This window comes from Pinus tabuliformis, chromosome J (assembly GCF_031772625.1).
Source record: "Pinus tabuliformis cultivar Carrire ecotype Pingquan chromosome J, CPIR1, whole genome shotgun sequence".
Lineage (NCBI taxonomy): Eukaryota > Viridiplantae > Streptophyta > Pinopsida > Pinales > Pinaceae > Pinus > Pinus tabuliformis.
Window position 1 is genome coordinate 1,031,378,862 of NC_142295.1, and position 26,882 is coordinate 1,031,405,743.

Genomic DNA, 26,882 nt, shown 5'->3' on the forward strand with positions numbered 1-26,882 from the left:
TGCAACAATACTGCTGGATGCTTGCATTCAACTTTCACCTACTAACAAACCAAGCACCTTGCAACAAACTCAACCACCTATTTCTTCAAATTTGGCCAATATTATAACTTCTTGATAGTTTTCAAAGTCTTTTGGTATCCTTGGTGGCCTTAATACAACTTAACGAGAAACTCTCTCAAGATAGGCTTCTTCAACTTGTTGTTATCTGGCACATAAATCCTGATCTTGAATCTAACCAATCCATCTGTTGTGAGGTGATAATCCTCATCCCTATCACGTTCACCTTGTTACTATAATCTTTGCTTCAACTACGGGTACTTCTCATTATGTTGTCCGGCATGTAATATTCACTCCTACAAGTATGTCCCATAAGAGCTCACAACTGAAATATGATTCACCTTTACTCTCCTACTGAGAGCATCTGCAACCTAGTTCTGCTTACCTTTAATATACCTTATCTCAAAATAAAACTCACTAAGAGTAGTGAAACATCTTGCTTGCCTTGCATATATATTGGGTTGTTCAAATAAGTACCGCAGTCCACTATGATCACTCATCAAGATGAACCCTCTACCAAGGAGATAATGTCTCCACATATTCAATGCATAAATGATAGCTTCCAACTCAAGATCACAAGATCATATAGTTCTTCTTGTGCTCATTCAACTTTTGTGATTCATAGTAAACCACATGCCCTTTCTGCATCAAGACTCCACCAAGTCCTTCCTTGCAAGCATATGTATAAACCAAAAACTCCTTATCAAGATCTGTAATCTTGAACTGATCAAAACTAGTTGCACACTCAACAATCCATTCAAAATTCTTTCCTTTCCTCTCCAAAGATGTAATAGGATAGCCAATCTTAAAGAAGTTCCTAATGAACCTCCTATAATAACCTGTTAGTCCCATGAATTATTTGAACTCATCCACATTCCTTGGAGTTGGCTAGTCCATGGTAACTTTAATTTTATATGAATCCACTGTTATCCCTTCCTTGGAAAAAACATGTCCCAAGTAATGAATCTGACATTGAAAGAAACTACACTTTCTGAGCTTGGCATATAACTTATAATCTCTTAACAATCTCAACATTTATGCCAAGTGCTCTGCATGCTCCTCCTCATTCTTTGAATATACCAATATATCATCAACAAATACTATCACAAACTTATCCAGATAAGGGTGCAACACACTGTTCATCAAACACATGAAGGTGGCTAGAGCATTGGTAAGACCAAAAGGAACCACCCCAAACTCATAGTGCCCACACCTTGTATGGAATGTAGTCTTCTTCTTTGATGCACATCCGATGATATCTTGATCTTAGATTGATATTCAAAAACATTTTTGATCCATTCAGCTAATCAAACAAATCAACAATTTGGTGCAATGGATACCTATTCTTGATAGTCACCTTGTTCAATTGCCTGTAATCAATGCATAATATGAGAGTACTATCCTCCTTCCTTACAAACAAAACTGGTGCACCCCAAGGAGACACACTTGGCCTTATGTATCCCTTATCAAGCATCCCTTTAAGTTTCAAATTTAATTCTACCAACTCAGGAGTACTCATCTTGTATGGTGCCTTAGAAGCTAGTGTTTCTCTTGGTATCAACTCAATAGAGAAATCCAACTCTTTGTGAGGAGGTAGCTTTGGAATCTCTACAGGAAACACAACTTGAAACTGCTGGAAGACAATATACTTTCTCAGGACCTCATCATCTTCATCTTCCTTCCCTTTGTTACTGAAAACATGAACTGTAAACAATATATATCCTTTCCTGCAGATGCACTTAACTTGCATAGGTGTAATAATTCTCACTAATGTAGGTTTCTTCTTTCCCTACAAGACTCTCTTTTCTCCATCATCATCCAGCCACTCGATGGACTTGTCATAGCAATCCACCTTGGTCCCGTGAATGAACAATCAGTCCATGCCAAAAAGCATGTTACATGAACCCAAAGGAAGCACATTTAAATGTGCTGATGTAGGCATACCATTAAGCTCAAATGCATAATATCTAACCCAGTGATGAACTCTTCTCTTGGTCCCTATAGCCAACTGCACCAACCAATATTCTGCATGCACTTCCTTATTCAACTGAAATTGATCCACTAGGTTAGGACTAATGTATCTATAATTCGATCCAAGATCAATCAAAGTAGAAACAACTTGATCAAAAAGCTTACCTTCCATCTTGATAATGGATTCCTGATGATTTGGGTAATGGTTTGTGCCTCATGAGCACTGTAGATCTAAAGCCTGCCACCCTGATGATGGAAAATCCCTCCTGTGATGGTCTCCACCACAGGTCCAACACCTCAAAGATTTTCTGCTATCACCTTTATTCTATTACTCCTAAGGTTGAGACCCATGTCCTCTCTCAGCTACATTGAACTTCTTATGAGGTGCCACATTTTCTTTGTCACTTTCATCCTGAGATATTCCTCACTTATTAGGCCATTTTCCTTTAGTCTTCTCATTACCCTTCCAATCACGTTTGAACTCAGGCTTTTTTTTATACTGTTCATAACAATGCTTCAGCTTCTTGATGACTTCCTCCAATGAGCAAGGCTCATCAAACTCAATCCAGTCTTTGAATGATAATGGTAATCTATTGATGAACCTTTGGATCTTTGTCTTCTTATCCTTGAGAAATGGCACATATCTCAACAACTCTAGAAATCTGGTTTATACTCTTCATATGTCATGGAACCCATCTTGAGCTCATATAAGTCCTTAGCCTTTCCATCATAATACCTCTCATACAGGTACTTCTTCCTAAAGAGTCTTTCAAACTCATCCCAAATCAACTCCTCTTCTCTGATGCCTCTGACATGCTTAACATCTTCCCACCAGATATCTGATTTTCCCTTGAGACTGAAGGTAGCTATCTTGGCTTTCATGTTCTTTGAGTAATCATGCAACCTAAATAATTTCTTCATCCCAAGAAGCCATGCTTCTGCATCTTTTGATTTCTTCATTTCTCCATCAAAAGTAGGAGGCTTGGATTTCTTGAACTCTTCTGGAAAGTATCCCTTCTCACTCCTCCTATAAGGATGTTGGCGGTGATGGTGATGATGTCTCTTAGAACCAGATCTAGAATAAAATCCATGAGCGTTATCCCTCCTATCAGGTGTATCCAAGGATCTTCCACTCTTCATTGTATCATCCTTGTCCATCTTGTACCCTTTTTGTGACATGCTTCCATCTACACTGTTAGTCCTTGTTGAGTCTTGAAAATGTCATTCATTTCCATTACAATTTCACTATTATGTCCATTATATCACCTCCATTTCACTACTATGTCACCACATTCATCCCACTTTCATTATCATTGGGCCACATTTATGTTTTTCCAATATTTATTAATTCTAAGCCTTTTTAGTGAATTTGTGGTTAAAAATTAGAAAATAATGTGCATATGCTTATACTTAACAAATGGGTTGAGATTGTTGACATGTGTAGGTTGAAAGAAGGCTTCTAGAAGACCCTTATGTGGCACTCTAAGGCCAAATTCGTATTTGAGTGGAAAGAATCATGGGATCATGAGGATATGTGTCACATCTCCTAATTGTATTGTAATTCTAAGAAGAAATGTGTCTTATCAGTTTCTATTTTGATTAGGACTCTAGAGGTAGAGGGAGAGATTCATGGACTCTCATTAATGAGATGGCTTCTCATCTTTTTCTATAAATAGGAGATCTCTCTCCTTCATTTGTTAGTCTTTTAGCTTGTGAGTCCTTTAGCTTGTGAGCTTAGCTTGGCTTGGCTTTTAGTTCTTTAGCTTGGAGTTTGTAGTTCTTCCTTGATGGCTTTTGAAAGCTTTGGAGAGCTTTGTTGTACTTTGTAATTTTGAAGAATTTGAATAAAGATTTGATGTTCTCTTCATGGAAGGAGATGTGAAGTAGATGTCATGGAGCATATTAGAATGTAAGGTAGAGTAGATTTCATTTTGTAAATTTTGCTTTGATTTCATTATGTCATTTAATTGCTTTCAAGTTTGATAGATTAGATTTTTCATTCATGCAATTTTAATTCATGCAAGTGTGTTCAACCGGTTGATTGTAGATTAGTAATGCACATAGCTTTTTAATGACTAATGACATGATGGAATCATCTTGTCCTTCTGCTGATTTATTTTCTGAGTTCTAATTCCAGCATTGTTTTTTCTTTCAGATTTGTTTTGTTCATTTACTTTTCTGCAAGATAGATATTAGACTGCTCATGTCATTTTCAGTTACCTCCTATAGCCAGAGCGACTCAAATGGTGAGGGATTGAAGTATGAATGCGTAGTTTGATATTAGTTTATTTTTCTGCAAGTTAGTTATTGAATTTCTCATGTCATTTTCAGTTACCTCCTATAGCCAGAGTGACTCAAATGGTGAGGGATTGAAGTATGAATGCGTAGTTTGATATTAGTTTATTTTTCTGCAAGTTAGTTATTGAATTGCTCATGTCATTTTCAGTTACCTCCTATAGCCAGAGCGAGTCGAATGGTGATGGATTGAAGTATGAATGTGTAATTTAATATTAGTTTCATTTTATGCAAATTAGATATCAGATTTCTCAATTTGTTTATGATTACATCCTATATCCAGAGCTAGTCGAATGGTGAGGGGTCATAATATGAGTTGATGTAATATGATTTAGTTTACTTTGATTACAATTTTTGAATTTCTTTAAGTTTAGTTTTCTTTTTATACAACAGCAAGGATACTGGGTTTCATAGTCACTAGCTCATTGATTGGTTGTTGCATTCCATTTTGATTTAAGTAGCTGCATATTTACACTTTTGTTTAAGTACTAATTCCATCAATAACATGTTTTGAGATCTTTTGAAGTGCTAAGTTTTGGAAGTTACCATTAGGGACATAGGCCTTGTCTTGAAATCTCTATCCATACTTGTCCTTTAAAAGTATTCTTAAGACCTTAGAATAGGATTTCCATTTGCATTAGACACTTTAGGAAACCAACAAAAACAAAACCCCAAAACAAAATAAAATCTATAAAACAACGAAGTAAGAAAAAGGTTAACTAAGCACATATGGTGCACCACACTTCATCAGTTTACGATACTCGGATTGATAATTTATGTAGTGCAATTTAAGACATTAAATTGACTAGACAGTCCTTTCTTCCTATCTATCTCCATGAATGATCCCTAATTGTCCCTACTTCTGCAATTTTGAAAGGCTCTTGAGGATGACTACATTACCTCGACTTGATTTTCTTAAGCTCTAGAAAGCCTTTCCTATACCCCAATCAACCGCTCATTGTATGCCTTGAAACTCACAATTTATACCTTCAAACTTCTCAATGTATATGCCAAATTAGGAGAATATCCATCTCCCGACTGCTCGACTGATCTCTCCCATCCTACCAATATATATTCCAGCCTTTATGGAGAGTCGTATGATCTGTACTCAACTATTTTTCTCTTCATATCTTGGCCTTCTATTTCTTGCAATATGCCATTGTTAGCTAAGTAAAAACATAATCAAAATCATACATCAATGTATCTCAAGTGAGGTTATTACATCTACACATGTTAATCCAAATTAACATGATACAACAACACAAACATACCAAATCATACACATATATCATAACTATAACAATAAATAGCTAACATCCATGCATGATAAACATATAGACAAAGGAAATGCACGCAAAACAATCAACATTTACCTCGAGGTCCAGTGCTGAAACCTTGCTTTGATACCACCCTATAACACCCCACCAAACATTTACCTATTTTTACAAGCTCTCCAAGGTAATCACGAGCTAAGAGTTACTATGACATGACCCAACATCTAGTTCCAGTTATGGAAGTGGGGTCTACTAACCATAAACTTACTAAAACCTCTCAGGGACACCTGATCACCCAGATGTTAGACAACATCCATTGATGATCTTACCCTTACCTGGAACTCTATTTTCACCTGACATCACAACCTTGCTACACACATGCCAAACTGTACATGCAACCAAAAGGCACCAGCTACACGCACAGGCCTTCCTCCATGCGGCTACAAGCAAGATTTCTCAGTTAAGAGATTGCGGCCAGAAGCCATGTTCCATATTTTCAGGGATAACTATACCAACTACCCAAAACTTTCTAGAATCAAATCTATGATCATGATAAGTTTGTGTAATCTATACTTAGGATAATATCTTTCCCAAACTTGCCAAACACACGATAAACATTTCATCAAACACATGGTAAACATAGTAACTATAGGTCATAAATGCATATTTGTTCATTGTCTCGTTAATTTCATCAGAGAATCCTCAAGAAGGCTCATTACCCTTCTCATGCTAGATGCAATAACACTTGTTAGCTCATACATTCATATAACCATTCAATAACTTATCAAAACATGAATAAGATCCATAACAAGGGAACATCAATTAACCATGCCTATAACCGACATTCAACCAGAGTGAAACCATGGAAAAATAGTCATAAAATCAACACAATAACCAATACATGTGCTCATTGATCTCAATACGAAATAACACATAATAACATATGCATAAAGCCAACCAAGTCAGGGACTTCCACGTACCACTCAACCATAGATTGGGTTGAACCAAATATATCTTTCATCTAATCACCCATGTCATATTCCAAGCATGAATGTGGGAAACAAAAACAGAACCAACTGGGGCTTCCAAAGGTTAAACCACCTCAACCCTCCACCATAGTGATTTCACTAAACCAGTCCTGAAATCACCAAAATCAACACCAATTTGGATGCCTATGACTTCTTCACCATACTTAGAGGAATTTTCCTATCTCCATCCATCTGTCAAGAGTTCCATAAGAACGCCCATCTCCACCCTCAACCATTGGAAATTTTCCTGAGACCACCTCACCAGGATCTGAAATCTACCAACCATCCAAAGCTTAACCAAAACAGTGAACCCACTACATCATGGTTATCCAGGAAATGTCAAGGAAAGGCTTAAACCATTTTCAATCCAAGAAAATCCCATGCCAATGATAACAAGTAACCAAATAACCAAATGCATGTACCATGCATTCAAATCTCAAAAATGAAATCACACATGCATCCTGTTACCTGCAATGTTCTCCTGCTATAGATGCTTTTCCAACCTTCTTCTTCGCTGCCCAATTTTCTTTTCTTGCTTGCTTGCTAATGTCCAAGTGCTCTCTCTCAAACCCAAGCGAGAATTCTTCAATGTCCAAGTGAATTCCAGAATGCTCAAAGTGTAACCAAGAAGTGATTAAGAGTAACTAAGAGTGACTAAGGGAGGAATATAATGTTCCCCCTCTCTTTTTGTTTCCTTTTCCTTTTCTTTTTCCTTCAATTTCTTTCATTTTCCCTTGCATGCATATTCTTGTCTCTTCATCTTCCTTTTCTCCTATTTTCCTTTATTTCTTTGATTAATTGCCATTTATTTCCTTTTTGCCTTTGCCAATTCCAATGTCATTTTAGATAGCCAATAATAAACAACAAGTGACGCCCACTATAATGTTTTTCCTCTCATTCAACTTGGAATAAATGTCCCATGACCTTGGTTTAATCTCTTTACATGCAAAATCAACCTGGGGTTGTTACAGATGGTGGTTGCAATGATAGTGATTAATGGTTGTGACAATTTCTATGAGAGAAGATTCATTGATAGATAATTGTAGAAGAAGATGGTGGATCCAGTTTGAAATATTTTGAAAATAGGTCTACAAGAGGTTGAAGGAGGTGGGTTCCTCCACTAAGGTTGGATCCTAGAGTAAGTCATATCTTGTTCATCATCGAGGTTGGTGCCTCAATTAGGTTGGAGCCTAAAGTAGGTCAAAGCTTGCTCATCATTGAGGTTGGTGCATCAATTAGTTTGGAGCCTAGAGCAAGTTGGAGTTTGCTCATGATCGAGGTTGGTGCCTCAATGAGGTTGAAACCTAGAGCAAGTTGGAGATTGCTCATCATCGAGGTTGGTGCCTCAACCAAGTTGGAGCATAGAGAAACTTGGAGCTTTCTCATTATTGAGGTTGGTGCCTCAATAAGGTTGTAGCCTACAATGAGTTGCTCCTTCCACACTTTTGAGGTTGGTACCTCAATTAGGTTGTATCCTATTGCAAGTGGTAGCTTGCATAGCTTGGGGGTCGATGTGTCTAGCAATTCGGGGCCTACAAATATATGTAATGAATTAAAGCATGTGATGAGGAAGAATTTGTGGTTTTCCCCCATATGGGTTTCCACGTAAAAGATTGTGTCTCTTTGTGATGTGATTCCTTCTTGATGTGTTTATGATGTGATGGTAGCTTTATTGTGCCCTATTCCATTGTTGATATGTTGCTTATGGTTATGGTTCATTGCAATATGATTTTTTTATTATGAAAAATTATTAAATGGTAAAATTACTCTTACATTGATTCAACACACCCTTAGTGTGATATTTGGTCCAACATACTTTGGGATTCTACACCTCGAAGGAGTTTGGTCACTATAGTTTCAATTGAAGTGACATTCATGTTGGATTTCCTGAGAGTGATTAGTGGGTTGCATGGGGACATGCAACTATTTTGGGAAGGAGAAGATTAAGGTCCTCTCATATGGTATAATTCTAAACCAACAAATCCCCACTTTCCTCTTTGATAAAGGCCTTAATCATTATAAAATGGTTCATTAATTAATAGGCCTTAATGATTATAAAAAGGTTAATCAATTAATAATTGACTTGTTAATTGTGTGCATTATTCTCTAAGTATTTTCTTATTCATAATAGTGACCTTGGAGTATATTGATGTGTTACTTGCATTGTATATATAATTTGGATTTCCTAACCTTGTATTAAAGATGTAGATCATATGTAATCCCAAATGGATTGAATAAATAAAACCTGTGTGTTTTCAATGCTTGACGAAGAATTAATGAAGAAGCACACAAATTGCAAAGATTTAGACCACCTTCGGGAACCTCTCCATCTAATTTTGGACAAATACCAACATCTTGGACCACATCTAGCTAAATAGGGCATGATTTGCATGCCGTTTGGTTCCCTATTCATGAATTAACCCATCAGGACACCTCATCTATTTGAGTTCTACCGGAAATGTGGTTGAATTCCATTGCAAGAGCATAAGGGGATTCAAGAACAAGCTGGAAAAATTTGACAACAAATTAGAGCTTCTTTCTATTGGCCAATGTGATACAAAGAAAGGGAAGTGTTTCCATAGGGTTTTAGTGCTAATTGAGTTGTTGTTTTTATACTCTTAATATGTTATTTCTAGTTGTAACTCATTTTGTATATATGTGATGTAATATGTTATTTCTAGTTGTAAACATTTTGTCCAACTAATTAATAATACAAATGAGCTATGTTAATTTGAAGAGTGTTATAGCTTGCTTTTACTCTATTTTGTAGGTAGTTTGGTCCTAGAGAATCAGGGTCTACTCCATAGGTACCCAACTTCCATTCCATATATAGATATATGTATGTCTTTATGTTTTTATGAGTATTCATTTATATACATGTCATGTGATCTTATAATTTAGTAATTGTGCTTTATGTGCCTTGTTCATTCTTCTAGAAATTAGTGCTAGTTTCTTTAATGGTAGTTGTTTGATCTAATTGATGTTACAAAGTAGGATCGTCCCATAGAGCATGCATATGTGTCAATTATTTCAATAGCCATAAAATTCACTTGAGATAAGCATTATCCAATTATAATATGTATTTGTTTATTTTCTACAATATTTCTCTAATTTTTGCAATGAGTCATGAATATAAAATTATTTATAGTTAGGTTTTTACTATTTTCGAGTTTAAAGGTAAGTTGTAGTGTTAAAATTATATTTTTTCCTAGGTGACCCCTTTTCTTAGACGGCCATTACAATTCTTATCTTTTGCACAAATGGTACACATGTGCTTTGAAAGTAACTATGAAGCCTAAGTCGATAAGGTAAAGTGGACGAGTTCCTTAAGCTAAATCAAATTATATACGAGAATTGACAATTTCCTTAATTCCCTCGAATGCAAAACCAACTCCATGGATTCACATAACACCATCTTCACTTCTCTTTTGTGCATGATAATCCATAAATTGTACCATGTTTGATGCAAAGCCTTACATGACACCTTACTAGTTACCTGACTTAGTTTGATATCTACTAATTTCACATTCATGGCATTCAAACTTTATTATGTGTTGACCATAATTTATGAATTGATCATTAGTACATGCATTAATTGTGTAATACTACATTCGTATATCTTTTCAATGCTCGAGGGAATGCTCAGACTTAATAACAAGGCTTAAAGTCAATGCAACAAAGCTTAAGATTTATATCATACATGTATTTGAAATATTGTTCATAACCTTCAAGTTGACCAACAACAACATAGTAGAGAGAAGACTTGTCTTTGAGTCTTTGTATAACAATTTTTGTGCCTTACATCATGAATATCTTCCTATGTCTCATTCATGGGCATGTTCTCAACCATGGCTATGCAGGTGTTATGGATCAATGTATTTATCCTTTCATCCTCAATAATATTAGTGCCATTTTCTTTTTCTCCATATTATCACCTTTAGTTCTATCACCCTCTCCATCTTTATTATAAATTGTAGATTATGATTTCTAGGAATAAACTCTTTTTTTTTTCTAATTACAAATAAATAAACATAATCAATATCAGAATATTATAATATTTACAACTTGAAAAAATGATAAGACATGTTTTCAATATTTTACTAAGCGGTAATGTTTGGTTCTCCCTTCCAGGCACCCATGCTCACAACAATGTTTTTTAGTTGTTGACTTGTTAACTATTCTTCTATTTATGCATTTGCATTTCATGCAAGGTGATCAAGGTAGCTCCACAGACACTCAAAGATCCAAAAGGGCTCAGGAAGGCTAAAAAATCAAAGCATTCAAAATGTAGTGAAACTAGGACCAACTCATAGAGCTTGGTAAGAGCTTTCCGATGACGTAAACGACACCTCTATCCAAGTCCGTATGAAAAACTTATTGCAGTTTGAAGATTGCAAGTCGTAAGGGGATGTGGGGCTTGCTTTGCTTATGTGGCACCCACATTACTAATGAGCGATTGATGCATGGCATGCCATCAGTGGCTCCTTGCCCTTGCGAAAATAATAATAATAACAATAATAATAATAAAATCCTCATAAAATAAAAAATAAAATAAATAATAATAATAATAATAATAATAATAATAATAAATAAATCATTTTTTTAACACAAAATATAACCATATAACAAACAAAAACATAAATATTAAAATATGGTTATAGTAACCATATAAAATTCAAAAGTCAAATGGCATATGGTTATATATACAAAACCACTCAACAAAATCAATCAATGACAATGAATGGTTATAACAAAATTCATTGAGAGGGTTACACCATATGGGATATGGTTCATTTAAAACCACACAATGTTTGATATGCGGTCGGGCATGGGATTGGAACCACCAACTTCCCCTGCAAAACTTGGCCACACCACCAACAACCCAAGTGGCCCAACATTGAATTATCTGCCTAGAATTTTATATAGGAACCCAAAATCTTATTGGCCCAGGGAAAAGAGCATGCACACATACCGAGGGCGTAATATTGAGTCGGCACGTAAGACGAGGAAGTGGAACACTGATGCACGGAATATACAGGGAATCTGAAAGATTCCCTTCGACGCTGATTTTTTACAAAGGCAGAAGTATATTAATTTTATACTCATTTTTCTCAGTTTTCCGCAAGGAATCTGATGGTGTAATCAGTTTCCTCATGAGCACCAGATCTTCAGTCAACTTGCAGGAACAAATCTTTGTGGAATCATGAGGAATCTAAAAGATTCCCTTGGGGCCAATTTTTCACAGTGACATAATCATGTCAAATTTATACTCAAATGAACCAGAGTTTCGCCAGGAGTTTGATGGCGTGATCAATTTTCTGATATGAGCAGCGGAATTTCAGTCAACTCGTAGAGAGGAATCTTTGTGGAATTTAGAAGATTCCCATGTGGCCAATTTTTGGCAGTTTCATAACGAGGCCGACTTTATACTCAAATTAATCAGTTTTTTGCAAGGAGCGCAGTGGTGAACTCATAATTGTCATTTGAGCAAGAAAAATTTAGTCAACCAAAGAGAAGGAATATTTGGGGAATCTTCAAGATTCCCAAGGGTCCAGATTTTGATGTTGTTAGAAAGAGGTCGAGTTTATAGTCATTCGACACGATTTCATGCCACAAATTCAACAATGCAATCCATTTCTTTAGAAAAGCTATGCATTTTCAGGCCATCCCTAGAAGTGGAGGTATATGATACAATGATGCCATGTCTTTCTTTATATTTGTTGAGACGATGATTTTGATGTTGAGATCTTTGTTTGCTACTATGCTAGAGGATACTTGTATGCCACTTCATGTGAGAATTTAGTGTCTTGTCATGCTAAGGGAGGGCCCATATGAGTGAGAGTTATTGTAGGAGAATGTCTCATGGAGAGACATGCCACTCTAGTTGACGAAGTTATCCTTGTAATGACAAAGAATACACTATGTACTCATCATCATCTTGCAACATTTAATGAACCAGCCTCCCCACTCTTGACATCGGGCCCAGAGACGTAACCCACAATGGGTGAACTTTGTTATCAACTTGTTTGTGTTCTTTGATTTGATGGTTGTCATTATGTTTCCTCTTCTTTACAATATGCACATGTGGTTTTTCATACTATTTCACATGCAATTTTGCTAACATCACAAAAGTAAAAGATCTTGGTTAATTCTGGTAGCTGAGAGATCCAGATCAAGTTTGGTATTTGATGGGTCTTCTTGCTGATGCGAATTGCATGATTGAATGGGCAACAAGAAAGAAAATGGAGGATCACAAATATCTCTACAAGGCCTTCTATAAGATGACTAACATGGTAGATTTAATGTATGTAGATTATGAGGAGAAAATGGCAAGAGAGGAACATGAGAAAGAAAGAGCAGAGGACGATGCTCCATCTCCATCTTCTAGTGATTATTCATCTTCTTCATCGTCTTCTCATCATTCAGACGAGGAGATCAATCATAGCCTTCAAGAAGAGAATTTTGAATTGAGTAGACTTCTACAAGAAGAAAAAGAGGAGGAGCAGAGATTGCAACTTCAGTTACGAGCCACAGAAGAGGCCTTGAAAGAATTGAGGCGCAACAAAGGCTTAGTGAATCCATCATCACCTGCTTCAGAATCAACAGCTGAGGTAAACAATGTTGATTTTTCTTTTGTTTCATTTTCACATGACACTATTTCTGTTGGAAGCCTTGAGGTACCCATTTTAGGATCCGGTCCAAGACTCCTTACCAAGATGGGATACACTTAAGGAGAATGCTCAAAGGTAGAAGAAGCTTCCAAGGCATTGTTGAAACCATTGAGGAAAGAGGATGATTGGAACACATCACAATCCTCCCATGACAATGCACATTGCAGGGGAAGAGCTAAGGCAAGCTCTCATCACCAGGATTGCACCAGAGATAGTTAAGAGAGGTATAAAAAGCCTCAATATTCTAAAGTTCATTTTGATTACAAGCATATTGTTAATGATGAGCATAAATCATAGAATAGAAAACCATATAGTTTTTGTGGTTTGCATAATCATGAGGTTGTTGAGTGCTGGAAGAGAATGGCAGCAAGAAAGAAGATGAGGCGTGAAAGGCCTTCTCCAAATCAGAGAAAGAAGAAGGTTAAGCAGCTTTGGAGGAAGAAGACTTTTTGCAATCATTGCAAAAGAGGTGGACATCAAAGAGCCACATGTTGGAGGCTCCATCTAGAGTAGTGTCTCAAGAACAAAGCACCCGTGCAGGAACTAGTTGAAAAAGTTGTTCAACAAGCAAATTAGCTCCAAGATGATGACTCATTCACTTTGATGAGTGAGAGATGGTTTTACTAGATATAATAGCTTGTCATGGCCGCATTTTGTAAATCATGTGTTCCTATAAAATTGTAAAAGTGATGATGTGTTTTCTATCACTTATTAAAGCAACAATGATGTTTTTGGCCTTTTATTGATAGTTGGGGTATTGGTTTATATTATGATATACACTTGACCACAGAGTGTGTGTTATAAACTCTTGTCAAGTATGGGGATGCTTGGGTCATGGTTGGTAATGTATTTGAACATGTAGTTTGAAAAGTTTGTATTATAGGTTTGCAGAGGATGTAGATGTCGGTTCATCATTTATGGCTCCGAAGAATATGGGTGAAGGAGAAGGAAGTATGACCTATCAAGACACTTGTTGTAAAAACAATGTAACACAACAGATGCAGATTATGTTCATGCTTTTGGAGGACCAAAATCTCCTCAGTGGGGAGGAATGATCTAGGTGGTTCTAGAGACACTCAAAGATCTAAGAGGGCTCAGGATAGCTCAAAAATCAAAGTCTTCAAAATGTAGCAAAACCAAGACCAAGTCATCGAGCTCGACGAGACCTTTCCGACAATGCAAATGACACCTCAATCCGAGTTTGTATGAGAAACTTATTGCAGTTTAAAGTTTGCAAGTCATAAGGGGATGTGGGGCCTACTTTACTTATGTGGTGCCCACATGACTAATGACCTGCTGACATGTGGCACGCCATCAGTGGCTTCTTGCCCTCTAGAAAATAAATAAATAAATAAAAATCAATTAATATTAAAATCCTCACAAAAAAACAAAATCATTTTTTTAAACGCAAAATATAACCATATAACAAAAAAACATAAATATTAAAATATTGTTATAGTAACCATATAAAATTCAAAAGTCAAATGGCATATGGCTACATATATAAAACCACCCAATAAAATCAATCGACGATAATGAATGGTTATAACAAAATTCTTTGAGAGGGTTACACCATATGGGATATGGTTCATTTAAAACATTTGTTAAATTAACCACCACACCATGTATTTTAAACCATCTCAACCATATCTTAAACAACATGGAAAAAAAAAAAAAAAGTTCGATATGCGGTCGGCAAGGGATTGGAACTGTTGACCTCTCCTGCCAAACTTGGCCACACCACCAACAGCCCAAGTGGCCCAACATTAAATTATTTTCCCATAATGTTATATAAGAAACCCAAACTCTCATTCACCCAGGAAAAAAAGAGCACACACATATCGAGGGTGGAATATTGAGCCAACACGTAAAAAGGAAGTGGAACCTTGACATAGGGAATATGCAGGGAAATTGAAAGATTCCCTTGGAGGCTGATTTTTTGACAGAGGCAGAAGTATATCGATTTTTTACTCATTTTTCTCAGTTTTCTGCAAGGAATTTGATGGTGTAATTAGTTCCCTCATATGAACAACAGATCTTCAGTGAACTCATAGGAAGGAATCTTTGTGGAATCATGAGGAATCTAAAAGATTCCCTTGGGGCCAATTTTTCACAATGATGAAATCATGTCAACTTCATACTCAAATGAACCAGAATTTCGCCAGGACTATGATGGTGTGATCAATTTTCTTATTTAAGCAGCAAAATTTTAGTCAACTCGCATAGAGGAATCTTGAGGAATCTAAAAGATTCCCTAAAGGCTGATTTTTTACAGTTTTAGAACCGGGACGACTTTATACTCAAATTACTCTGTGTTTTCTCAAGGAGCATAGTGGTGAACTCAGAATTGTCATCTGAGCAGCATAACTTCAGTGAACCAAAGATAAGGGATCTTTTGGGAATCTTCGAGATTCCCGAGGGTCTAGATTTTGATGTGTTAGAAAGGGATCGAGTTTATAGTCATTCGACATGATTTCGTGCCATGAATTCAACGGTACAATCCATTTCTTTAGCAAATTTGTGCATTTCCAGGTCATCCCCGGAAGTGGAGGTATATGATGTAGTCATGCCATGTCTTTCTTTTGATTTGTTGAGATGTTGATTTTGATGTTGAGATCCTTGTTTGCTACTAAGAAGATACTTGTACGCCACTTCATGTGAGAATTTAGTGTCTTGTCATGCTAAGGGAGGGCCCATATGAGTGAGAGTTCCTGTAGGAGAACGTCTTGTGGAGAGACATGATGCTCTAGTTGAGGGAGTTATCCTTGTAATGACAAAGAATACACTATGTACTCATCATCATCTTGCAGCATTTAATGAAGTGGCCTCCCCACTCTTGACACCAAGCCTAGAGATGTAATGCACATTAGGTGAACTTCGTTATCAACTTGTTTGTGTTCTTCGATTTGATGGTTGTCATTATGTTTCCTCTTCTTCATAGTATGCACATGCGATTTTTTCAAACTCTTTCACATGCAATTCTACTAACATCACATAAGTAAAAGATCTTGGTTAATTCTGGTAGCTGAGAGATCCGGATCACAAGGGAATTAAAATATCTCATCACCAATTTCAAGAAATTTGGAATGACCTTGAGATGGTAGTTTGAATATAACAAGGAAATGACTAGCAAATAAAGTAAGGGGAATTGTTGGAAGTGTAGTGCATTGACCCAATAATACAAATTATCAAGGATTCAAAACCAAGACCCCAACCCTAAAGTGAACTTTCATTGTTCATGAATTGACATTAAAAAGACAAATTAGATAACTGCCAATGGAATTGATTGAATATAGATGTTGTTTTTGTAGAGCAACACTATAATCCTTGTGTGACGTGCATTAATGAGATTGTAGTTGTTTTATCATCAAAGGGAAGAGAATGCATTTGCATTTAATGAATAAAACATAAATCTCAATCGCAAAGTAGATACTCAATCACACAATAATGAAATCAACCCATAAGGCAAATATTTTACTCTAGAAACCCAAATGGGAAAACCGACATTCTATGGGGATTTTTTTCTTGCTTGAGAAATGGTTACAATTGTGAGGCATGAACTTTCATCTAAGATTATGATGCATTCTCACTCAATGGAAAAATTACATATGGACTTGGCTTAGAGACAACATTTGATCTTAAAACAAGTTTTTTATTCTGAGTGGATCATGCTTTGTTATTGCCTTGCTTCTTCGTTTCCTCTCCAACTCTGTTTTTTCTATTGAATGCCCTTCTTCTCCACAACCTTCATATTTAATGGGTTTTATTGGAAGGCCATCCATCACAATGGCTCACTTTATATTCCAAGTGAAAATTCGTTTTGGACCATTCACTCAATTTTGCAAAATTAAATTTTGTTCTTACAAGGTTAAAAATAGAGATTATTTAGAGGATCCTTTTTGGGTCACCCCAAGGCACATAAATGGAAAATAAGGGAGTATTTAAATCTAAAGGATGACCATATGTATGGTCAAAAAATCATAAAAGTATAATCATAACCTATGGTCCCATGATGGTTGTAAATCATGTTTAGAAAATGGGCTTGATTCAAGGCACAATGCCATCCTCCTTAAGTACTAACACCTACACTCTCAATTATAAAAATAATTTCTTGTATGGTAAAAGGATTAGAAAAATACAGTCATAACCCTAGTTTGTGATGATTATGAATCTTATTTGGAAAAGGGCCTTGCTCGAGGAATAATTCCCTCCTCCTTAAGAATGAGCACCTATACTCTCAAGCACAAAGATCTCAATGGGTTTCATTACCAATGTGTCTCTTTGCAGTTCTTCCCCTTGGGGACTTGATGTGTTGTAGCAACATCATTCCATTTGAAGCATAACAATTATGGTGAGCCAAGATTACAATCTCCTTTTATTTCTTGAATTGAATAACACCAATTTGCATGATCTAACCTTTTAATTGGGCACTTTCAAAGCATTTAATTCATAAATTCTCATTTATATCTCCTCTTGGTTCCAATATAGAGTTTTATTGGGCTCTTTCCTCATTCTTTCTCTGGTGGAAGCTTGCAAGAATACAACTTTATGGACACTTTGTTTGGTGTTTTCACAGTGCGATCTTGGCACCATGGGTATCATGGAGTGTTGTGTTTGTTGTTGAGTCATTGTTGGGGATTCAGATGCATGGGGTGTTTATCAACATGTGAAGGTTTGCTCAAAATAACTTGTAGGCATGACAACTACCATGTTCATGTCCTTTGAGTTGGAAGAATGGTGATTTCAAGTCAAATTTAAGTTCACAAAGGCTAAAAGGAAAATTATTGCATTTATGTTGAAGCACTAAAACATACTTTTGGTTTGTAGAATTGAAAACAAGAATCTCTATGTGCCCTTTCTATCATGTTTTCACAAAATATAACACCTCAATGCAAAACCTTCACAAGGTGCTAATACTTGGTGGAACATTGGAAGTGTTACCATTATCACCTTAGCAATAACTTCTCTTGTTTTAGTGAAGGATAAGTCCAATACAAGGGAGGATTCCCTAGGAGGACTTAAGACTCATAAGGAAAGACATAATCGAGTATAAGGACTCCTAAGTATCCATCCAATTTAACACCAAATAGATGTATCAATTAAGTCAAGGATAAAGTGGTTACTCAAAATAAATTCCATATTTGGTTTAAAATGTTCTAAGATTGGTTTAGAGGGTTTACCAAGCAACACATGCATACAAAACAATCCCAAAACCAATCAAATATGAAAATTACCAATGGTTGTTTTACAACTTGCATAAAAAGTAGGAAATTACAACAGTAAACAAGTTACAACATCAATACAAGTTAGCCCTCAAAATGAATTATAAACTAGTAGAAATTAGGGCTAAAATAATGAATAAATCTATGTTTAGATTAAATTTTATAATATTGAAATTACATGGCATATAACAATAACCAAAATAATATGTCTAGCCCTAATTATGAAGAAATATAAATTAATAAAATGAATTTTACCCAATAAATGATTTTAAGTCAAAAATAAAATAAAAAATATTTAAGATCAAGAATATGAAGAAAACCCTAGATTTTAGGTCCAAAATATGCATAAAAACCCTAGACATCCAGGGTTTTTTTATGACAAAAAATTAGATGGAAATTAAACAAAATCCTAAATTTACCCTAAAACATAAAATAATATTTGGTTGTACGGAATATGATTGACTAAAAGGGAGAAGACTAGTGCCTATTGTTTTTTGTGGGGGCATATGGGGCCAATTAAGGACTCTCTTGAATAAAGGTGAGTAGATATAGCGTGATATGGGGTTGTCTACTACAAACCCTTAAAAATTCACCTAGAACTTTACTAATGACTCCAAGATAGTTCAAGAGAAGGTACTCCACTAGTGACCTTCCAATTTTTTGAAAATAAGGGTGTGTTCAAGTAGAATCCAATAGAATGTGTCAACATCACTAGAGAAATACAATTACACTTACATACCTTCATAACAAAACCATAATATAAAGTGATACCAATTGATACAACTTAATAAATCTTACATCCATCAGAACCTTAACAATGAGCATCCATGAAGAGGTAAATCCATCCACAAACCATGATCATAAAGAAATCTCTCTAACTAGCCATTCATTGAAGACTTTAACCCTTTACAAAATTTACCTGCAAACGAATTCTTAAAAAACAAAAAATATGCAATGGAGAGAACATAAAATATAAACATAGATTTTCCTCCTGGAACCTAAAACATGGAAAACCAGCGTGATCTTTCATTATATTCCTTTCAATGTTACAATGCATTATATACATGTTGAAACATTCATAAACCCCTAATCCATTAACCCTAGATTATAACTTAATTGTAGTTCCCTTGACTGGATCTACAAAATACCATGGGAAAAACCATCATGCACAAAACCATGGGTGGGTCTGCCCCACCACATGGGTCTTGCACCCTTTCTTTTTTGTTTTGTTCGGGGTGTTGCCCCCTTTGCAACCCCCTTGCATAACAATGCTTGGGGCTAGCCATGCAAAGAATATAACACATACCCAACATCCATAACCATTTTGGAAAGAAGAATAGTAGATAAGTAGTAATGGTTCTCCATAAGTAGCAATGATTTACAAGTGATGATTGTTTCTTTTATATATATGAGAGACCAAGCACCCTCCTCATCTAATAAAAGTTATAAAAACATAAAATATTGCCTTTATCTCTTAAAGGCCCCAGAGATTAGGCAACAACACATAAAATATCCATGATATGAGAGTGGATAAGTTACTAAGACCCCCAACAATGCCTCATACATGAAGGAAGGATGTTCAAACATCAAACTATATGTCATAAATACAGGCTAGACTCCATAGGCGTGGTATAAATGACCTCAATAAGTGGATGAATCACAATAAGATCAAATAAAGGGGCTCCAAAAGTAAAACGTTTCTTTTAAGGATTGCGATGTTTCATCACTAAGCATCATATCATGGCCCAAAAGGTGTGACATCTCATCAAAAGGTGTCCAATCACCATAGAATGTGAAACATCTCATCATAGGGGTGCCATGTCATCTGTAATGGATGCTAGGTTGTCTCAATATGGATGCCAAATCATCATAGGGTATAATGTCCTTTAATAGTTTTGAATGTTCTCAATAAAGTTTGGGAGTAGACTCATCAACATCCTCCAAAGGACTAAATGTTTATCTCCTCATCACATCTATGCATGATTCATCATCTAAGGAGGAGCTCCAAGTGTCTAGGTGTGACCATCCAGAGCATGTACACAAGTCAATGCAACATAGAAAGTGAATCATGTCCAAACTCATTAGGTATCATCTTCAAACATCACACTAGCTTATGAATTTATGCAATTTTCCACGTTTAGGTATAATATGATCACCACTAACCCTCATTAGGTGTGTCACTACCCAAGAAGAGGAGTATTTCTTGAGAAACCCATCAAGGAGCAAGTGTAATGACATTTGATATGGTTTGGGATTTACTTCATGAATGGTGTCTACAACATGCAAGCTTATATAAGATATTCATCTACATTAATGCTTTTGTGGAGGGAGCACTCATGCATTGAGTTACCCTTTCCTAGGTACTGTGTCATACTACCCTTTTCTTGCCTTTTCTTTTGTATTCTTTTATTTCGTTTCATAAAGCCCCCTTTTCTTGTATATACATTTCATTGCATAAGAGTATGTGATAATTCAACTTAGTCTTTTATAGCTATGCATTTCATTGCATAGGACTTGGGGCAATGACCTCATAGTGTGAGAGTAGAGCTCAAGCTTTACTTTGGCCTTTGGCTTAGTCATATCCCTTCATTTTTTTCTGTTGCACTTTGAAATTTACACTTTGCTCTTTCTTTTTTTAATAAAGTGGCATTAACGTCAGACATCCAAACCTCTTCTTCTCATGGGATTATGAAGGATGAACATGTTTGGAAGACATGCCACAACTAACCCAAAAAAAAGAACGACATAAAAATGACAAATAAATCATGTTATGCATGATGAGGGACATGGGCACATTATTGTGATCAAAACCTCCCTTACACTCAAAATGGCAACACTTTGACTAAAAAATTGATAATAACCACTGAAGTGAAACCAGGTAAAAAAACATAATTTACTATGTAATTTAACCAATAATCATTACTTTCATATCGAATACATTATATATATTAAATAACAGATAAATATACCTTAGTAATATATCAAAATAAATAAATTGAGAACCGGAAATAAAAGACATTTATCACTAACAATATGTGGAAAACCCTATATGCAATCATAAAAATCAGTCTATGGATTATCAAATAAGAAATATCCTCTCGTTACCCTTGGATGCTTCCTCTGAACATGTATGAGTGGGATGCAACTCTGTCCTGTATGTGGGACCTGCTTGTTCATATTAATTTAACGATGTGAACTTTAAATCGCAGTGGACGTTTCACATAATTAAAGGATTTTGAAGAGATTGGGGGGGAGAAAAGGACTATTATTTTGAAGAGAAGTGTTGGGATTTTGTATGCGGACCATTGGCATATTGGGAAGAGCGTAGTCTCTAATTTAGAAAATAATAAGAAATTTGGATAAGAATATGATAAATTTCGGTTGAAATTTTTGACAATTTGAATTATAGTTGTTAAATTTTAAAATAATTTATAAATTAATCAGAAAAATAATAAAATAAAATAGATTTTAGAAAAAATATTTAAAAATCTAAATTATAACTATAAATTTTGATTATAACTTTCAAACTTAAAACTTTTGAATGGTAGGAAAAATATTTGAAAATCTGAATTACACCTATAAATTTTAATTATAACTTAAAAAATTTAAGAATGGTAGGAAAAATATTTGAAAATCTGAATTACACCTATAAATTTTAATTATAACTTAAAAATTTTGAATGCTCTTAAATTTTTTAATCATATTAAATCCATTTCCACCCATTCAAATACTCATTCTGTTTCTTTTTTAAATTTGGAAAGCTCTCACCACTCTTTTTCGGATTAGGTGGACAGCATTTTGTCCTTGCCATTATGGGTGGATGCGTACCAAGTTGTACAGCACGGTTGGGACTCTTGAACAGTGAAAGTAGAGTGAAAGTGACAACATTACTTTTTAAATATTTATGCGTTCCAAGCTGTAGACAACTTTTTTTTACTTTTAACTGAAATGCTTGCGGTATCGTCCAATGAAGAGTAAAGTGAAAGTGAGGGCACCTAAACGAAAGTGACAGGATTCTCTTTTTGATTTTCTGTGGAGCCCACGCGCAAGTTTTCAACTTGAAGTTCTCTGCACTCCTACCTTTGTTCACACCACAGCGCTTATCACAATTTCTTGGGGCTTTGGAGACTCCTCACTTTTTCTCTCCCCACATCCATCCAAAACTTAGCGTGACCAAACTTCAGTAGCTATTTCTATTTGTATCACAGTATACCCAACGCCTGCGTTTACCTTCCCATCCCAACGCCCACGTTTACCTTCCCATCCCAACGCCCCTTTGAAATTGAAGGTTAAATAGGAAATGAGCGTTTTTCTTTTTCTTCAACTTTGATTGGCGCTACCCTTCCTACTCTGCAGCTGATCTCACTAACAGCAACACAAACCCCAGCTATGCCGAAGTGAAAAAAACCCTTCGCTAGCCATCTCTATTGTGTTCTTCTGTGATGTGGATTAAAACCCTTTTTAGATCGGCAGGAATTGCAGGAGGGACTCGATTTCCCTCCTCAGCAAGAATTGCAAGGGGGACTATTCGAAGCCTCTCGGTCCATATGGTCGTCTCTCTCCAAAATCTGCAGATATATGATGGTGTTGAGATCAACGCATCTGGGCTACTATTTTTCCAGTGTTTTACCATATCAAATCTGTTGACCTTTGAGAAAAACTGAGCAGTAGTGCATGTATGTGGAGATCTTGACGCCTACTCTCAGCATGATGCCGCCCAGCCACTGGTTTGAACTGACTGGTGAAGCTTTCCCAATAGACTGCAGAGTGCCTAATATCTTTAATTTGTTATTGTTGCCATAATGTTACAACTACTTGAGACTGAAGGGCATCTGTTTGAACGAGTTTCAAAGAGGTTGCGCTTTCCAAATCTCATATGGCTTTCATGACGTGAATGCCCCTGCTCTTACTTGCCTTCCTGGATTTCAATTAAGAATTTAAGAGTCATATGGCTTTCTTGGCCTGACTGTCTCTGTTTTAACCTACCTTCCTGGATTCCAAAGAAGAATTTAAGGGTTTTCACGTTCAGCTGAAAGTATTGATAACATTATGGCAAGGCATATCGCAGGTAAATTGGAATTTGAATTTGTTTGTCTATTACTCGTTGATATTTCACTGTAGACTCTAAAGAAATGTAAAGGTTCCTGTGATGAGTATAACCTATTTATATATTTAACAGTTTAGGCATATGCTTTTGCAGACAAAGGTTTTGTGATGAGTACAAATCATTTATATATTTTTAACAGTTTATGTTTATGATTTTGCAGGCACCTCTGCAGTTGCGGGAGTTATAAATCTTTGTTAATTTTTGGAAGATTTCAAATTCATAGGGCAGCTGAAGCACATAGAATGGGTTTTTGTCGTCTATGTTTTTTATCAAAATTTGCCAGAAATTTTTTGTAATATGAGATCGTTGAACCTCTAGTGTTAAAATGGTGCTTCAGCGTTGGTTGGGAACTTGAAGAACCTCCAACACATTGAGCTGTTTGGGTGCGAGTTGTTTGGGTGCAGATGTTCGGAGAGGTTGCCAGAATCCCTTGGCAACTTGACGAACCTCCAACACATTGAACTGTATGAAGAGGCTGCCAGAATCTCCTGGCAACTTGACGAACCTCCAACACATCGAGCTGAATGAGTGACATGATGAATCTCCAACACATCAACCTGTCTAACATTGAGTGTTTGGATGAACCTTCAACACATCGAAAGACATGGGTGTTAGTCCTTTAGAGTCATTTAGTTTGGAGAGGTTGCCAGAATCCTTGGGTAATTTGACCTCCAACACATCTACATCGAAGGTACGAGTGCTAGTCCTTTGAAGTTCTTTAGTTTGAAGAAGCTGCCAGAATCCTTGGATAATTTGAGCAGCCTCTAACACATCAAACTTCTTAGGTGTTAGAGTTTGGAAAAGTGGACAGAGTCCTTTGGTTATTTGATAAACCTCCAACACGCAGAGCTGTCTAGCTATGGGTATTTGGAGAGTCTGCAAAAGTTTTTTTTTATTTGACAAACCTCCAGCACATGAAACTGTCTTTTGGTTATACGAGAAACCTCCTAAAATATGAAGTTGTCATAACTCTTTGGTAACTTGACTAACCTTCAATTTATGGAGCTGTCTGGGTGCCAGAGTATGGAGATGCTGCTAGTGTTCTTTGATGGCTTGAGAAACCTCCAATACATGGACACATGGTAACTTGACTAAAGTCCCACAATTGGGGCCGTCTCGTTGCAAGAGTGTGTTTGGAGGCTGCTAGAGTCTTGAAGTAACTTGACAAACCTCCAACACATGGAGCTGTCTGGGTGCCAGAGTTTGGAGAGTCCGCAAGAGTCCTTTGGTAATTTGAACAACGCATGGAATTGTTTGGGTGCCAGAGTTTGGAAAGGTGGCCAAATTTTTTAGCAACTTGATGGAACTCAGGGCTCCAACCCATAGAGCTGCTGCCTTGGTCTTAGTGCGGGGTTTGGAAAGGCTACCAGATCCATTTGGTAACTTGACAGCCCTCCAACATGTCCACCTATTAGAGTGCAAGAATTTTCAGGCATCAGATCGTGTGAATTTGAAGAGCATACTGACAATGGTATCTTTGGAATACTTGCAGGCATCATATCGTGTGAATCTGAAGAGCATATTGTAAAAACATTGTTGTCTTTGGAACACTTGCAGGCTGTGAATCTGAAGAGCATACTAATTTATATAATTAGTGAATCATCGTGCCTCAAGTTTTAATCTGAGGTGGGATGAGTATGTACTAAACACACTGTCCCAACCCAAAGGCTACTGAGATAAATTTGTAGCTAGTAAATTCAATTTAAGTTTTTCCATTCCAATTTAGGGCAGGAATTATGAAAACTCTGATTTGTTTTTCTCCGTTTAATTATATCTAATGAGAATGGTGATGTAATTTTCATTATTCAGTGATTTGTTTTTCTCTGTTTAAGTGTATCTGTTTAATTATATCGAATGACAATGATGATGTAATTTTCATTATTGTTTCTGGTGGTGGTTCATGGGATTATTTAATATAGCATAAGTGGAAGATAATAATCTTTTTTTTTCATAATGATGTAATAAGTTTTTCCATTTCCAACTTGGGGCAGGAATTATGAAAACCAGTGATTTGTTTTTCTATGTTTAATTATATTGAATGGTGATATAAATTTCATTATTGTTTCCCCTTGTGGTGGTTGTTTATGGGATTATTTAAGAGAGTATTTATTATTTGGAAGTGGAAGATAATAATTAATTTAGAATGGTGATGTATTTTTTATTATTATTTTTTAGTGGTGTTTTATGGGACTAGTTAAGATAGTATTTATTATTTGAAAATAGAAGATAATAATTATTTTTCTAATTAATTCAAATGGAATTTAATTAATAATATATATTTAAATTTATTATATTTTTAGTAAATAATAGAAAAAATATTTAACATTTCTCAATTTATACTGAACACTGTCTTAGTCTTCTACTTGTAAGTGCTTACATTAGTTTTGGATTTATTCTTTTCACTTCCTTTTTCTTGGAATTTGCAACCTCGTTCACTTTCCTTTCATCTTTTATCTCTTTGTTGATAATTCAACATTGGCTTTAGCATCAACCTCTTTTTTCTTTGCCAATTCCTCTCTTTTGGCATTTTTCTCTTCACTTATTCTTTTCTTTGGCCTCTAATGCTACCAAGATTCCTTTTTCCCTGTTCTTTTCGTTACTCTTAAAAGACTTATCTTTTAACAATAATCCTTTTGACTTCCTTGTTATTTCTTCTCTTTGAAATAACTTATAGCTTATTTAAAACCTCTTCATACATTAATTCTCTTCTACAAGGTTTTCCAACTTCATTTTCTTCATCTTGGTAGGGGAAGTAGATTGTCATTTCAACTTTATGTTTTCCAATAATCCCAAGGGGATCATGCATTTGAGTTTTTTTCTAGTTTGAAATGACATTCCTCAATTTTTTTCTTCTTCCATACTAACCCAAGTGGAATATATTAGTCCATACATGCTTATATATAGTGGATAAGTTTGGTACAACTTATTTTGATGTTTGATTATGCATATATTAAAACCATGTAGAGCAGTTCGGTATCCAATTTCTTGAATGATTGACCTATTTGGCACATACTATGGAAGAATATGAGGTGCTTATGCAAAACTATAGATCTTAATATGGGTGGAGTATTCATCCAGGTAATAATTTTAGGATATCTTTCAATACTTCTATAGCTTTTGGAGATATCCTTGGCCAAGGTTTATAAGATAAGCTCATACAATGGTGCTTTAGAGTAATCATAGATAAAAACAAATTGAAATTTATACTTGCTCTTTTGTAAGTCATTGAAATAGACATAAACAAGGGGCTATTTTAT

At 35.7% G+C, this 26,882-nt stretch overlaps 1 long non-coding RNA gene across 1 annotated transcript; it reads left to right on the plus strand.

Annotated features, from left to right (window-relative positions):
- Window positions 1-22,612: 22,612 nt before the first annotated feature.
- Window positions 22,613-25,350, plus strand: LOC149230380 (uncharacterized). Its single transcript, XR_016248003.1, has 2 exons — window positions 22,613-23,586; window positions 23,786-25,350. It is a non-coding gene; the product is annotated as an uncharacterized LOC149230380 (long non-coding RNA).
- Window positions 25,351-26,882: the final 1,532 nt, after the last annotated feature.